The sequence below is a fragment of the Carcharodon carcharias genome, chromosome 12, assembly GCF_017639515.1.
Source record: "Carcharodon carcharias isolate sCarCar2 chromosome 12, sCarCar2.pri, whole genome shotgun sequence".
In the NCBI taxonomy this organism is placed as follows: domain Eukaryota; kingdom Metazoa; phylum Chordata; class Chondrichthyes; order Lamniformes; family Lamnidae; genus Carcharodon; species Carcharodon carcharias.
Window position 1 is genome coordinate 102245703 of NC_054478.1, and position 14727 is coordinate 102260429.

A 14727-nucleotide genomic window follows, 5' to 3' on the forward strand; every position below is an offset into this window, starting at 1 on the left:
ACAGCAGTGTGATTCATTCTTAACTGCCCTCTGAAATGGCCCAGTAAGATGGCAGTGAGAGATGGGCAACAAATTCTGGTCCTATCAGTGACATCCGCATCTCATGAAAGGGAAAAAAAAACTTCACAGCACTTGTGCTCCTGTCCTGCTGTAAATCTAAATGTTCACTGATGATTTTTCTGGGCTGGTGAGTGTGTAAGCTAATTGCAATGATAATTCTGCTGATAAAACCAGCTAATCCTTCTCACAGACATTTACAGCACAGAAGGAGGCCATTCAGCCCATCATGTCCATGCTGGTCAACAAAGATCTGACTACACTAATCCCATTTCCCAGCGCTTGGCCCATAGCCCTGGAAGCTATGACAACGCAGGTGAATATCTAAATACTCCTTAAATGTTACAAGAGTTTCTGACTCAACCACCCTTTCAGACAGTGAGTTCCGGCCTCCCACCACCCTCTAGGTGAAAATATTTCTCCTCTACGCCGCTCTTAGCCTTCTATTACTTATGGGATTGTTTCATTGAGTGCTGGGAAAGGCTAATGCTTGAAGTCTGCAAGAAAATGAAAAGGATAGTGTTACAGAAGGACACTAAGGATGCTTGTTCTAATTTAGCAGAGACATACATTTTGCTGACTCCTGAAATGGTTGAATTAGAGCCATTATGACAGGAGTGCATACTGTGGTATTCAGGAAGGAACATTGTGATACTAACCCCTTGCTGATTCTAACTTTTCCTCTTCTCCATCTGCCACAAGCTCCAAGGTTTGGTATATTTGTATGTATCAAAGGGGGGTGGTGGAGACCTGAGATCCGTTATTGATGCTTCCCCTGCTTTCATTGGCACATGATGCGTTCTCCTGTAAGAAAAGAAATATGGATGAAAGCTATTACATTGTGGGAAGTGGCAGAAAGAGAGAAAAGTACATCATTAAAAAAAAAATTCACAGGATGTGAGCTTAGCTGGCTGGGCCATCATTTATTGCCCATCCATAATTGCCCTTGAGAAGCTGGTGATGAGCTGCCTTCTTGAGCTGCTGCAGTCCATTTGGTGTAGGCACACCCACAGTGCTTTTAGGGAGGAAGTTCCAGGATTCTTCCGCAGCGACAGTGAAGGGACAGCAATATATTTCCAAGCCATGATAGTGATTGGCTTGGAGGGGAACTTCCAGGTGGTGGTGTTCCCATGCATCTGTTGCCCTTGTCCTTCTAGATGGTAGGAGGTTGTGAGTTTGGTAGGTGCTGCTGAAGGAGCCTTGGTGAGTTCCTGCAGTGCATCTTGTATATAGTACACCCTGCTGCAACTGTGCATCAGTAGTGTAGGGAATGAATATTGAAGGTGGTGGATGTGGTGCCAATCAAGCAGACTGCTTTGTCTTGGATGATGTTGAGTTTCTTCAGTGTGGTTGGACCAGCACTCATCCAGGCAAGTGGAGAGTATTCCATCATACTCCTGACTTCAGTACTATTGCTGGAATATTGTCAGGGCCTATAGCCTTTGCAGGATTCGATGCCTTCAGCCATTTCTTGATATCACATGGAGTGAATCAAATTTGCTAAAGACTGGTATAGTAATTATAATTTTCGATAAACGTAGGACTGTAGCTTTAAGAATAATTTGATGTTGTAAGATCACATGATCTGTGTAAACCAATGAGCTAGCAGCATGGGAAACCTCTCAGACACAGTCCTTCTTAGTTATAGAGTTAGATGCACACATGTAGCTACTGCTATCTTGTAAATAAAGTTCAATGTTTCTACCAAGAAAAGTTGCCTGGAAAGTCAACTCTATAACCACTGGCTTCAGTGATAATGGGGATGTCTGAAGGAGGCTGACATGGATGACCAACCAGCACTTCTAGCTGAAGATGGTTGCAAATGCTTTTGCCTTGTTTTTTGCATCGATGTGCTGGGCTCCTCCATCATTGAGGATGGGAATATTTGTGGATCCTCCTCCTCCAGTGAGTTGTTTAATTGTCCACCACCATTCACCACTGGATTTGGCAGGACTGCAGAGCTTAGATCTGATCTGTTGATTATGGGAGCACTTCGCTCTGTCTATCATTTGCTGCTTATGTTGTTTGGAATTCTAGTAGTTATGTGCTGTAGCTTCACCAGGTTGACACCTCATTTTTAGGTATGCCTGGTGCTGCTCCTGGCATGGCCTCCTGCACTCTTCATTGAACCAGGATTGTTGCCCTGGCTTGTTGGTAATGGTAGAGTGGGGGATATGCATGAGGTTACAGATTGTGTTCTAGTGCAATTCTGCTGCTGCTGGTGGCCCACAGTGCCTCATGGATTCCCAGCCTTGAATTGCTAGATCTGTTCAAACTCTAACACATTTAGCATGGCGGTAGTGCCACAGAACACGATGTGGGGGGCGGGGGGGCAGGGTGGGGGAGGCTATGCTCAATGTAAAGACGGGACTTCTTCTCCGCAGAGACTGTGTGGTGATCAATCCCACTGATACTGTCATGGACAGATGCATCCGTGACAGGTAGATTGGGGAGAACGAAGTCAGCTATGTTTTTCCCTCTTGTTGGTTCCCTCACCACCTGCTGCAGACCCAGTCTAGCAGTTATGTCCTTTAGAACTCAGCCAGCTCATTCTGTAGTGGTGCCACTGAGCCACTCTTGATGATGAGCATTGAAGTCCCCCATCCAGAGTACATTCTGTGCCCTTACCACCCTCAGTGCTTCCTCCAAGTGGTGGAGGAGCACTGATTCATCAGCTGAGAGAGGGCGTTACGTCGTAATCAGCAGGAGGTTTCCTTGCCCATGTTTGACCTGAATCTATGAGACTTCATGGGGTCCAGAGTCAATGTTGAGAACTCCCAGGGCAAATCCCTCTCGACTGCACACCATTGTGTCACAACATCGGGTGTCCTGTTGGTGAGACAGGACATACTTAGGGATGGAGATGGTGGTGTCTGGGACATTGTCTGTGAGGAATGATCCTGTGAGTATGATTATGTCAGGTGCTTGCTTGACTAGTCTGTGGAGGAGCCCACCCAATTTTAGCACAAGTAAAGAGGACTTTTCAGGGTCAATAGAGCTGGGTGTGCCATTGTTGTTTCCAGTAACTAGGTCGATGCCGGGTAGTCCATCCAGTTTTGTTCCTTTATTTAGACTTCATAGCAGTTTGACATAATAGAGCGGCTTGCTAGGCCATTTAAGAGCCAGCCACATTGCTGTGGGCCAGACCAGGTAAGGAAGGCAGGTTTCCTTCCCTAAAGGACATAGTGAACCAGGTGAAGTTTTACAGCATTCGACAATGGTTTCATCATCACCATTACTGAGACCAGCTTTTCAATTCCGCATTTTTTAATTAAATTTAAATTCCACCAGCTGCTATGGCGGGAATTGAAGCCATGTTCCCAGAATCTTAGTCTGGGCCATTACTGCCTGCCTACACACCACCATCCCACCCTCACTGTCACCCTCACCCTCACCCCTCACCCCTAACCCCTGCCTTGCAAAATAAGGAGGCATTTGGATTGGAAGCTTTCAGCACTGGTCATAATATGGGAATTAGCTGTAGTCAAAGTTGTAAAAAAGTGAAAGACAGATGCATTAATGAGCTCATAGCAATCTTCTTTCCTTTGGTGATAATCTTGCTCCTTCTGATGAGGTCAGTGAACCTCTTTTGTCACTCTAGCCATGTGCATGGTTCAATACTACTAGAGTTCAGTTGCTCAGGAAATTGGTTGTATTATCAAATATGTGCTGATTAGTCTACTTTACACTGTGAAAACTAGTGTGTCAAGCAAGCTGCCGATTCTCTAACACCCTTTCTATGTCCAGTGGCTTGTCAGACTTTTTGCTAATTGGTGGGGTGCAGCACTTTCCTCCAACTTACCACAGCCTACAGCAGCACTTTTGTGCTTGGTTCATGATAATATGTGCCCTTTGCCTTCCTCTTTATGCTGATGCCAGCCTAGCTTTCCAAAGATGCAGACAAACGTTAACATGAAATGGAACATAGAAGCATGGGAGACAACAAAAGCGCATACACTCTAAGCAGGACTTTCAGTTAAGAATATATTTAAGCCATTTTATACAATACCTTAAGGCAGCTTGAATTTTAAAGACACTTAAACTGTTAGGAGCAGCCAAAACAGTCACTTGCCTTCTGCCGAGAACCTCAGGGACAGTAAACAATGCTTCAGCAGCACTCCCTTAGATTAGCTTCCTGTTGTTCCTAGCCTGTCTAATTAGCCTTGGGCCTTTGAGACCTTCTCAGTGCTTAAATTTCCTGTCAGCCAGTGGGCAGTGCAGTGTCTGCTCCAATTGTGCACGTCCAGTTGCTCTAAGTCGGCCCTGAATTTGCTAACGAGGGTCATCAGGAAATTTCAGCATGTTTCCCGTATTCAACTCACTTGTGCTTTGTTGCTTGGAACAATGGAAGCCCTCAGAAAAATTTACCCTAATATCATGAATGCCATTGTAATGGAGTCTAACTCCTATGAGCAGCAGCATTGTAAATTCATTCAAAAATGAAATGTGTTAAAAATGTTGCTTAGTGATTAAATCATAAGTCCTTTTTGAAGTACCCTTTCAAGAAATTATTCCTCCAAGATTGATGTGGCATTAAGGTTTTCCTTGCTGGAAAATATTGAAGGCCAGAATTTTGAGGTCGGTGAGCAGCAGGAAACAGCCCACCGCCCGCGATCAGCCCCCGACTGCCATTTCACGCTGGCCAATTTAGGCCCACCAAGCATGAATGGCGGCTCCCCAATGGTTGGGAAGGGGCAGCCGGTTTAAAACAGGCACAGTCAGGCCCCGGAAGGCTGCCGGTGACAAAGACATCCTCAGTGTTGTCAGCAGCAGGGTAAAAATTATGGATACAAATGCGGCTGCAGATGCCAGGCAGGAAGGCAGGTCAGGTGGGCACTCAGCCTCCCCCTGTTTTTCTGGTGAGTGCCTCGCGGCCCTCCTGGAGGGGGTGGCTGCCAAGAGGGACACCCTTAGCCCCGGGGATTAAAGAGGGAAGTCACTGCATCTAACAAAAAGAGCGTGGGAGGAGGTGGCAGTGCTGGTCAGCAGCCATGATGTGGTGCCGTGCACCTGGGCCCAGTGCCACAAGAGGTTTAATGACCTGCTGTGCTCAGGAAGGGTGAGTACCATGTTAGCATGGATCAGTGTGTTGAAGTGTTAAGGGCTGGCCTTCCCCGCCATGGAACTCAGGGGCATTAGAGTCTGACTGCCAATTGCTAAAGATGCTGGCACTAGCCAAGGGGATGAGCCCTGGCTGCTTGACCTGAGTGCCTTGCGGCTCGAGGGCCATGACTCAGATGTGCCCTGTAAGGTGCTCTTCCAGTGGGGTTAGCCGGACTGCAATAGTGCTGCAGGTGGAGATTGGACTAACCAATGCTCCTCTGTCCTTTCAGGAGAAGACGGCCCATAACAGCATTGAAAGGTCGCAGATAGGCAGAGGCCCCCCCAAACCTCCTAATCCTAACCAGATACAAGCAGGACACCATTGAGCTGAAGAGCCGGCACACAACTCAGCCAACCGGCCACTGAGATCTGGGGTGTCAGATGAAGGTAAGAGAGCAGTGCATAGAGGTGAGAGTTTCAGATGGTGCAAACATTCTTGTGTAGTTTCATCATTGATGGGAGCCTCGAAACTGGATTCCCCATTGATCATTGAAAGACGATGGCACCATGATGCAGATCTCTATTGTTTCATCAGGGTGCCTGGCATGCACAGTGACAGTGTGATGACTTAAACTAATGATATGTTATCATTATTCTCCCTTAGGTTTGCCACCATGTACCCAATCGCAGGACCCTGAAGATCCACCTCTGATGCCAGAGGACCGCCAGGCTCCTGGTGCACCTGCGTCACAGCCGTTCTCCGAACCAGGCACCAGCGTAGATACTAGCACCTTGGTGTGCACTAGATCTTCAGCTAGAATGTCAGTGCACAGTGGTGAGGGCACTTCACACTTGCTTGAGGTGCAGGCAGAGGCTGAGAGTGTCCAGGGTGCCAGCAGTCGGAGACCAGGATGATGCTGAGTTGAAGACAGATGATGAGCCACTGGGGTCATCCATTAGATGGCAGATGTTAGATGTCAAGGATCTGGCAGAGATCCATGAGAGTTTTTTTGCCATGGTCTCTATTATGGAGGTGTCCATGCGGAGTATGAGTACTGCATTGACCCTCATGGCCAAGCGCACTGCCTCCTCCACTGAGAGTGGTGGCTCTCATAGAGAGGCAGCTCCAGGAAGGGAATCAAGGGTTCCTGAGGTTACGCTTGGACCTGCAAGTTCTCACACAGGCACTGACCTCAGTTTGTCAGTGTCTATGTGGGAGATGGATGAGCCACCCAGTATCTCAGCTAGATGCCCGTCCATCAATTGTAGACAGGAAAGCCCAGGGTGACCTCAGGTTGGCACATGAACTGCCTGTTGTCTCTATAGGCTCCTCACAGGGTGCTCTGGATGAGGGCAGCAGCTCCTCCACCCTTTTGCCAGTGACTGTGGCATCTGATGAGGCTGCGGTGACTGAGGAGATGCCAGCGATGGAACTGGCCGCTCCCACCCAGGCGGAGCCAGCACAGGCTCCACTGGCCAGAGGACGACCGCCAAGGTCATCAAGGCCAACAGGGCAACAGAGTCAGCAGACTCTCTCCGATGCCAGTGCCAGCAAGGGGGAACACAAAGATGTAGAACTCACAAATGTAAGTTTAAGGCATCATGAGCACAAGAGGCACTGGTCACGGGTGATCTTCTGTTGTGCAATTTTTTGTTTATTTTAACTGGTCTGTGGTTGAAGACCAGAGAAGGTTCTGTTAATTTGTCTTGACTGTCATTTGTCATGCAATAAATTTCCTTATGTCATAATGGCCTGAGTATGCTCAACCTTTTTTATTTAATGCGGTGCAGGGTACGCCAGTATGTAATGCTGGACATCAGTGGCTTGAAACTTTATTGCACAGATACTGAGTGGACTTGGGGTCAAAGGAAAGGGCCATTTCAGACATCCGGGATGGAGGCGGCAGCCCTGGCATGAGGTGGTAGTGCTTATTTGGCAGCCTAGCTGAAGGAGCATTGGATCAAGGTGTCCCTGGTGTCCCTGCCTGCCTGGAGGTTACAGAGCTCAGCCTCCATGCCCTCAGTGCATATCTTCAGACTCACTACTGGATTCATCATCTGTGGCCTGTGCAGCTGCATCAACATCCTCTTCCTCCAGTGGCCAGTGCCAGGTAGTGGAGAGTGCAGCATGCAACTACTATTCGTGACACCTGCTCTGTGGGGTATTATAGTGCTCCCCCTGAACAATCCAGGCATCAGAAGCGTATCTTGAGAAGACCTATTGTTCTCTCTATCACCGCCCTTGTGGAGGAATGGCTCCTGTTATAATGCTGCTCTGTGTCTGTCCTTGAGTGGCAGAGAGCTGTAATGAGCCACCTTCTGAGGGGATAGCCCTTGTCACCCACCAGCCATCCATCAAGCCAGGCTGGAGCACTGAAGAGCCTCGGCACCTGTGAGTGTCTCAGGATGTACGCGTGATGGGAGCTGCCTGGGTACCTGGCACAGACTTGTAGAATCAGCATCCTGTGGTCACACACTATCTGTACATTCATGGAGTGGAAGCCCTTCCTGTTGAGGCACCGGGCCCACCTGCTGGTGCCTTGATGGCCACATGTGTGCAGCCTATTGCACCCTGGACGTGGGGGAAGCCAGCAATGGCCACGAGGCCTCTGGCTCACTGTGTCTGGCTGGTCTCATCCATATGGAAATGAACGAAAGTCAATACACACCTGAACAAAACTTCTGTCACCAGCTAGACACAATTGTGGACAGCTGATTGTGAGACTCCACACATATCACCCACTGAGCCCTGGAAAGAACCGGAGGCATAGAAGTTGAGAGCCACTGTGACCTTCAGAGCCACTGACATGGGGTGTCCACCCACACAGTTGGAACTGATCTCAGGCCCAACCATCCGACAGATGGAGGTCACTGTCTCCCTGGAGAAGTGGAGCCTCCTTCATCATTGCATCTTGGACGTATTGGGGTAGCTGCATCACTGCCTGTAAACCCTGGCAGCAGGATAGTGGTGTCTTCTGTGGCCCCTTCCACCTTGGAGCATCCCTGTGCCTGTGCTTCTCCTCCCACAGGTTATTCCCCTGGAAGCTGCATTGAGACACCTAGCCTCCTCTCCCTTCTACTCCTCTTTTCCTCCTCAGAGGAGGTGCCTCCAGCAGAGACCACAATCCCCATTACCAGGGTAACAGAAAGTTATCTGATACCTGGAAAAGTCCACACAGTCTTAATTCTCCAGGGTCCTTGGACATACCAAATAGTCCTGAAATGAAGCCCGGAAATGCTAACAATGAAGCTCTGAACAGAGATGAAGCTGCCATATACCAATAGGTCACCAGCAGCAAACTATCTACCAAACTCCTCGCTACTCACACTGGCAATGCTGCTGACCATTTTTATCCTGCTCTTGGATGAGTCTTTTGAAATTGTTGGCTGGCCGCCTGCCCATTTTTCCTGTGCGATGAGCGTGAAATCACACGGGCCACTTAATTAATGGGCAGGCGCAGCTCTGGCACCCGCGTGCACTCGCCGAGTGAAATATCCTGCAAGTATGCGATGACATCAGGACGCTCACCCAACCTCACTATTTTACGCTCGAGCATGTTGGGCGTGTGGCCGCGTTCTGAGTGAAAAATTCTGCCCAAAGCCTTGCAGTAAAATTCTTGTGATGGAGAATCCCAGAGGCTAACCTGGCATACACAAACATCTCTGTTGCACTTTAAAGTTAACTACCATGGGCTTCAGGGGGAATTATTATTTGAAATGTGGATTAGTGAGAAGTGCAGTTTCTTTCATTTATCATAGATTGTTCTATTGTTCTTTCATGTTTCACAGTTCTGCTACTTACTCAAAGACTTCAAGCAAAACAAAACTGATCCCAGATCAGAGAGGCACAATATTTGAAAGCAATACTTTGCAGTCATTTTAAATAGATGGGATGATGGAACAATCAATTGTGTGGGTAAATGATCCAGAAAATTATTATAAAGTCATGAAAATCTGTTACTGCAATGAACATAGTCATTTGTAAAATAAGAAAAAAATATCTTGTTTAGTGCATCAGTTTTGAAAACAAATTTACGTTCAAGTTACAGAAAGCACATTCAAAATGACTTGATAATCTCTTCACAGTAAATTGCCCAGGAAATAAGTAATTGGAATAAACATGTGGACACTGGTGTGAAGGGAACTTCATGAGATTTAGACAACTAAAACTGAGAAATAAATCAAGGATATTTTAAAAAACCTTTCTAATTTTTTCTTGACAATGGTTAATTTGACCGATAATTGTGTATGCTGGCTTGTTTAGTGTGATTCTTTCCAGATTTCAACCGTGACAAACTGTTATTCAGATAGAACCTGATTTAATGAAAGCACAGATAGGGGGAGTTTTAATGCCCAAGACCGAATGGGTAGTTAAAAAATTGATTTTTCAATCAGAAAGAACCCAGTTTTAACACGGAGCCAGTCAGAGCAGCAGCAGGGGCAGAGCGGTGCGAACCTGGGGGTGAACGACATCTGTGCAACTTCTCATTAAAAGCTTGATGGGTCAAGGCCCAGATCGAACCAGTCGGAGCAGCAGCTAATCCCAACAGGAACCCCGCCAGAATTCGAAAATGCTGATGAGTGTGACGTCAGTGTGAAGCAGAGAGCTGATGGGTAGGTAGTGGGTAAGTTGTTTATCACCACTTTATAGCTGCATTAAGAAAAGATAAGAGTTCTAGCTTTTTTTTAAAAAAAGAAAGAAATTTAAATAATTTTCTACTTTACTTAAATTTAGGGTAAGAGAATTTTAACTAAAGGTATGGCAGGCAAGCTCAGCCCCCTGTGTTGCATGGCCTGCAGTATGTGGGAAGTCTTAGATGCTCCTGGCAGTCTGGATGACCACATCTGCAGGAAGTGCCACCAGCTTGACCAGCTTGGGCGCTGGGTTCCAGAGCTTGAGCGTCGGCTGGAGGCACAGCAGTGCATCCGCGAGGCTCAGAGATAGGTGGATAGCACAGTTTTAGGCGTGGTCACCCCACAGCTTAAGGAAGTGCAGTCAGAGAAGGAATAGGTGACCACCAGCTAGAAGAAGGGAGGCAGGCAGGCAGTGAGGTAAGCCCCAGAGAGCATCTCACTCAAGAGCAGTTTTTCCATGTTGGATAACGGTGAGAGTGATGGTTCCTCTGGGGAGTGCAGCCAGAGCCCAGCTGCACAAAGGGGGAGGAGAAAGAGAGGAAGAGTGTATTAATCTGAGGTGCATTGCACCTTTAAAAGGATGTGAGCAGATTGACCAGCGACTGTATTACCCAATTGCTGTGTAGTGCAGGCTACAATGTTAAGTGTTAGTCTAGAGTAGGGTCTGGTTGGAGAAGCACACATCATGTTAGTGCTCTGTTGTCTGTGTAAATAAAAAGCATGTGCTTCAATTCATATTGGTCTCTGCGTCTGCACTATATTGTTATCAGCTCACTCACCGACAGATAAATATGCAAACAGGTTCACAAGCAGAGTGACCCCACAGTAGAATATAACAACTGGCAATGAGGCAAAACACGGCCAGTCAATGACATCAAGGAAAGCCACGAAAACGCAACTAAAGTGAATCAGCCGTGTCCCTCAGATCGATTGTAAGTACAGCCCTCACCATAGTCATCAAAGTTATTTCCCTCCAGTATGCCACAATTTGGCTGCAGCAAACTGTTTGATCAGATCAACGATGACTGGTCACATTATATTGAAAACTTTGCGATTTACTTTTTGGCCAACGACATATTGGGGGAGGGGAAGAGGTGAGCAATCCTCTTATCGACATGTGGCAGTAAGCAAATGGCCTAATTCGTAGTCTAATAAGTCTAATAGCACCCAACACCCCAGATTCCAAGAGCTTTGATGAGTTGGTGAATCTTGTGAAAAGCCACTTTCAGCCGAAATCCTCGATAACAAAACAGTGTTTTAAATTTAATTTGAGGCGTCACACCCCTGGAGAGACAGCCATTTGCTATGTAGCAGCCTTAAAACAACTGACAGAGCTCTGTGAGTTCAGTACGTCAATTATTGACATGTTAAGAGACCGATTAGTCTGTGGGATTAACGAAGACACTGTTCAAAAAAGGTTGTTATCAGAAACAAATTTAGACTTCAGCAAGGCTCTGGAGTTGGTGCTCGCAATGGACAGCGCAGTCAGGGATTCAGAAGCAATCAAGGGAGCACAAAATGGCGCCATTCTTCACGTTGGGAGGGAGGCACCGGCTGGAAATGGCTCAGAAGAGCAGGGCTTTATGGAAAGGCAGGAAACAACCATCATTAACAGACCAGCAAAAAGCAATGGCTTAACAGATAAAAACCATGTTAATTATGGCAGAAAAGGAACTGGACAGCCTACAAAAGTAAATGGCAAATCTGTTAGAATGGAATTAGTCACGGGAGCTTCCACTGCAGTAATAGGAGAGTATGCCTTCAGCTATTTGAATAATGGTGAACGTCATTTAAGCTTGGAACAAACAGCAACCAAGCTAAAAACATATATGAATGAAGATATTCAAGTAAAAAGCATGAACAGAGTAATTGTCCTTTATGGAAGCCAATTGGCAAAGCTATCACTGTTGGTATTGAGCGGCAGAGGGCCAAGCCTTCTAGGTCGAAATTGGCTAAGAGAAATCAACCTTGATTGGCCACTGAGATTCCAAAAGGAAGCTGGAAGTGTTCCTGTTTTGAAAAGGACTGTGTGGAGACTCAACAACCTGAAGAAATGCAGGCTATCTTAAACCAAAACCTGTAAGAACAGCAGAAGGAACTCAAATATACCCTATTTGATGCCAGAGTTTGAGACAAAGTGAGCAAACCTCATCGGGAAAAAGAAAACCTGTTGAAAGACCTCCACACACTACAGGAATCCCTCAGGTCAAAGATTGTACCTCTGGAAAAGTATGAAGAGGAACAGAAATAATTCAGCACTTCCCTAAACAAACTGAAGAGTCAGTTGGCAGAGAAGACACAACAATGTTCAATTTTCCAGGATTCAGCAAACAAATACACAAAAGGGACAGAAGAGCTGAAGAATCAGCTAAATTAAGACAAAGAGGCTTTGGAAGTAAAGGTCGCAGAATTTCCCAAGAAGCAGACAGTTAATGACATTTTGGGAGACTCAGTCACTGAGCTCAGATAAGTTGAGCTTGCATCTGAGAGAAGTCTGGCCAATCGTGAAGTCAAAAAGAAGGCCGAGATTAAAGGGGAGTGACCAAGTAGACCCTGGGTATGGTTACACATTGATTACGTTGGCCCCTTCCTGGGAACAATGTTTGTGCTCATTGTTGATGCCCATTTAAAATATTTGGACGTATGTGAGGTGAAGTCACCAATTTCGACTGCTACAATTGAGGAACTACTCAGAGTTTTGCCTTTCACTGACTACGAGAAGTAGTCATTTTCAATAATGGCACGGCATTTACGAGGGATGAGATTCAATGGTTTATCAGCCTCAATGTTATCACTCGTAAAAACTGCGCTGTGCCACCCTTCCTCAAATGGATTAGCCGAAAGGGTGGTTCAAACGTTCAAGGCAGGGATGATAAAGCTAACTGGCATTTCCTTGGCAGCCAAGCTAGCATGCTTTCTTTTTCATTACAGGACTGCCCCTCACATAACAACATGTGTCACACTTGCGGAGTTATTGTTGAAACGCCGTCTCAGGACGAGATTGAGCTTAATAATGCCGGATTTAGAGAGGAAGGTGGAAAGGAATCAGGGAAGCAAGAAAATTGACTGGCATAGTCACGGGAGGAAATTTACCATGGGAGAGACGGTATATGTGAAGAACTTCGAAGTGGTTACCGGGTTAAATAGGTGCGGTTATTGGACCTCTATCTTATCATGTGGAGGTGGATGAGCGGATCATCTGGAAATGTGGCCATTTAAGGAAAGGGGAAACAAATCACTAAGATATGGTTCCAACAGTGACCATGATTGGGTCTGTGTTTCCTGTTGAGGATACTCAACCCAGGACTGACATGCTTGATGTTCCTGTAAGAGTTGAAGATGCAGAACTGCAAGTGCCACCGAAGCACCTGATCTTCAGGCAACTCTGGAAAAGGGGGTTCCTGACAAAGAATATGAAGTTGTGGAGCTGCGATGTTCCACACGTACCAGGAAACAATCTGAAAAACTGAAATTGGAAATTCTTTACCCAGTGTAACTATTATGTTGTTTTGAGAAATATGTACGTGTATATATATGTAATTTGTGTAGCCGAGTTGAAGGGGGACGAATGTAGTAATTATGATTTTATTTAGTGTATAACGTACCTCTTTAAGAATAATACTCATTAGGGAAGATCACATGATCTGTAATAACCAATAGGAGAGTAGCACGGGCTACATCAGCATACAGTGTAGAAATGGAGTTGGAGTTGAAAGCACACATGTAGTTGCTGCTGAGTACATTGTAAATAAACTTAATGGGCAGAATTTTGTCCTCGTCAGGTGGGCTCGGTTGTGGCGAGCGGGAGTGTTTGGGAAGCCGACTACCGTCAGACTGCGATTTAATTCTGGCAGGCCAATTAAGGTACGCCCAGCTTGAAACGTGTGCTTCAACGCTCAGCGCTGCCTGTGTGGCAGGGGGAAGAGGGCGAATGTGCAAGTTCATGCATGCGCCTGGGCACACACTGGAAAAGCATAAGATATGAAAAGTTAAAAATAAAGTATTTTAAGTTGGTAGAAAACATGTCCCCTCATGTTTCTTTGTGAGCAGGGACATGTTGGAAATTAGTATGAAAATTTGTTTTTTTTTAATGGCGGGTCGAAATCTCATCCCACCCGTGGATGAGGTTTTGCTAAAAATGCAAATGCCACTTGGCCTTTTTGTCAAATGAAAAATTTAAATCAATGACATTGTTAATGGCCTTAATAAGCCTTTTAATTGTTGACAGGCGCGCTGCCAACTCCCGTGTGTGTCACCGACCAAAATATTGCGCGAGTGTGTGATGATGTTGGGACACTCACCCAACATCATCGCGCATTATTTTATGCTGATTCAGCTCTGGGGCATGCCCACCCGATGAGTGAAAACTTCTGCCCAATGTTTCCACCCAAAAAGTGCCTGCAATTCAACCCTATTATTAATAATACAACTCAGCCACCCTACAACACCTGTCTGACTGGGTTCCCACAGGTAGAATACCATCGATTGTCCAAACATATCTCTCTAAGCGCCACCATAGGATCATTCTTTATACCACAAGGGAATATTCTAACATCAATGAACAACTGATGTGTAATCACAAGAAAAGGACCATGCAGTGTCTGTATCAAGTTCCCTGGGAGCTGTCATGGAGCCTTCATATTGTGACAGTCCAATATTCTGGACTTTTCATTCCAGGAAACAGACTTAAGGGTTTACTGTAGGTGATAATAGATAACTTCTTCAAACTTGACTCATGACACCCACCAATGAGGCACAGGAGCATCAGAACCAGAGCCACATGACCACCAGGTGTGTCATCAAGTAAGTCATCAAAGTGTTGAAAATGCCAGGATAGGCCTGGAGGGGTTTTCCAGGATTCACCAGCCAGGGTGTCCAGAAAGATAATGCTGCATCCTGCACAGCAGCAGGAAGTAGGTGAAAGAGAATGAAAAGGCTCATCACCCATCATTGGATAAGAAGGACAAAGAGGAGGAGGAGCAGGAGGAGGCT

At 46.2% G+C, this 14727-nt stretch overlaps 1 long non-coding RNA gene across 1 annotated transcript; it reads right to left on the reverse strand.

Moving 5' to 3' along the window:
- Positions 1-304: 304 nt before the first annotated feature.
- On the reverse strand, positions 305-4155 carry LOC121284765. The gene is made up of 3 exons (XR_005944536.1): positions 4067-4155; positions 717-861; positions 305-554 (listed from the first exon to the last, which is right to left on the reverse strand). It is a non-coding gene; the product is annotated as an uncharacterized LOC121284765 (long non-coding RNA).
- Positions 4156-14727: the final 10572 nt, after the last annotated feature.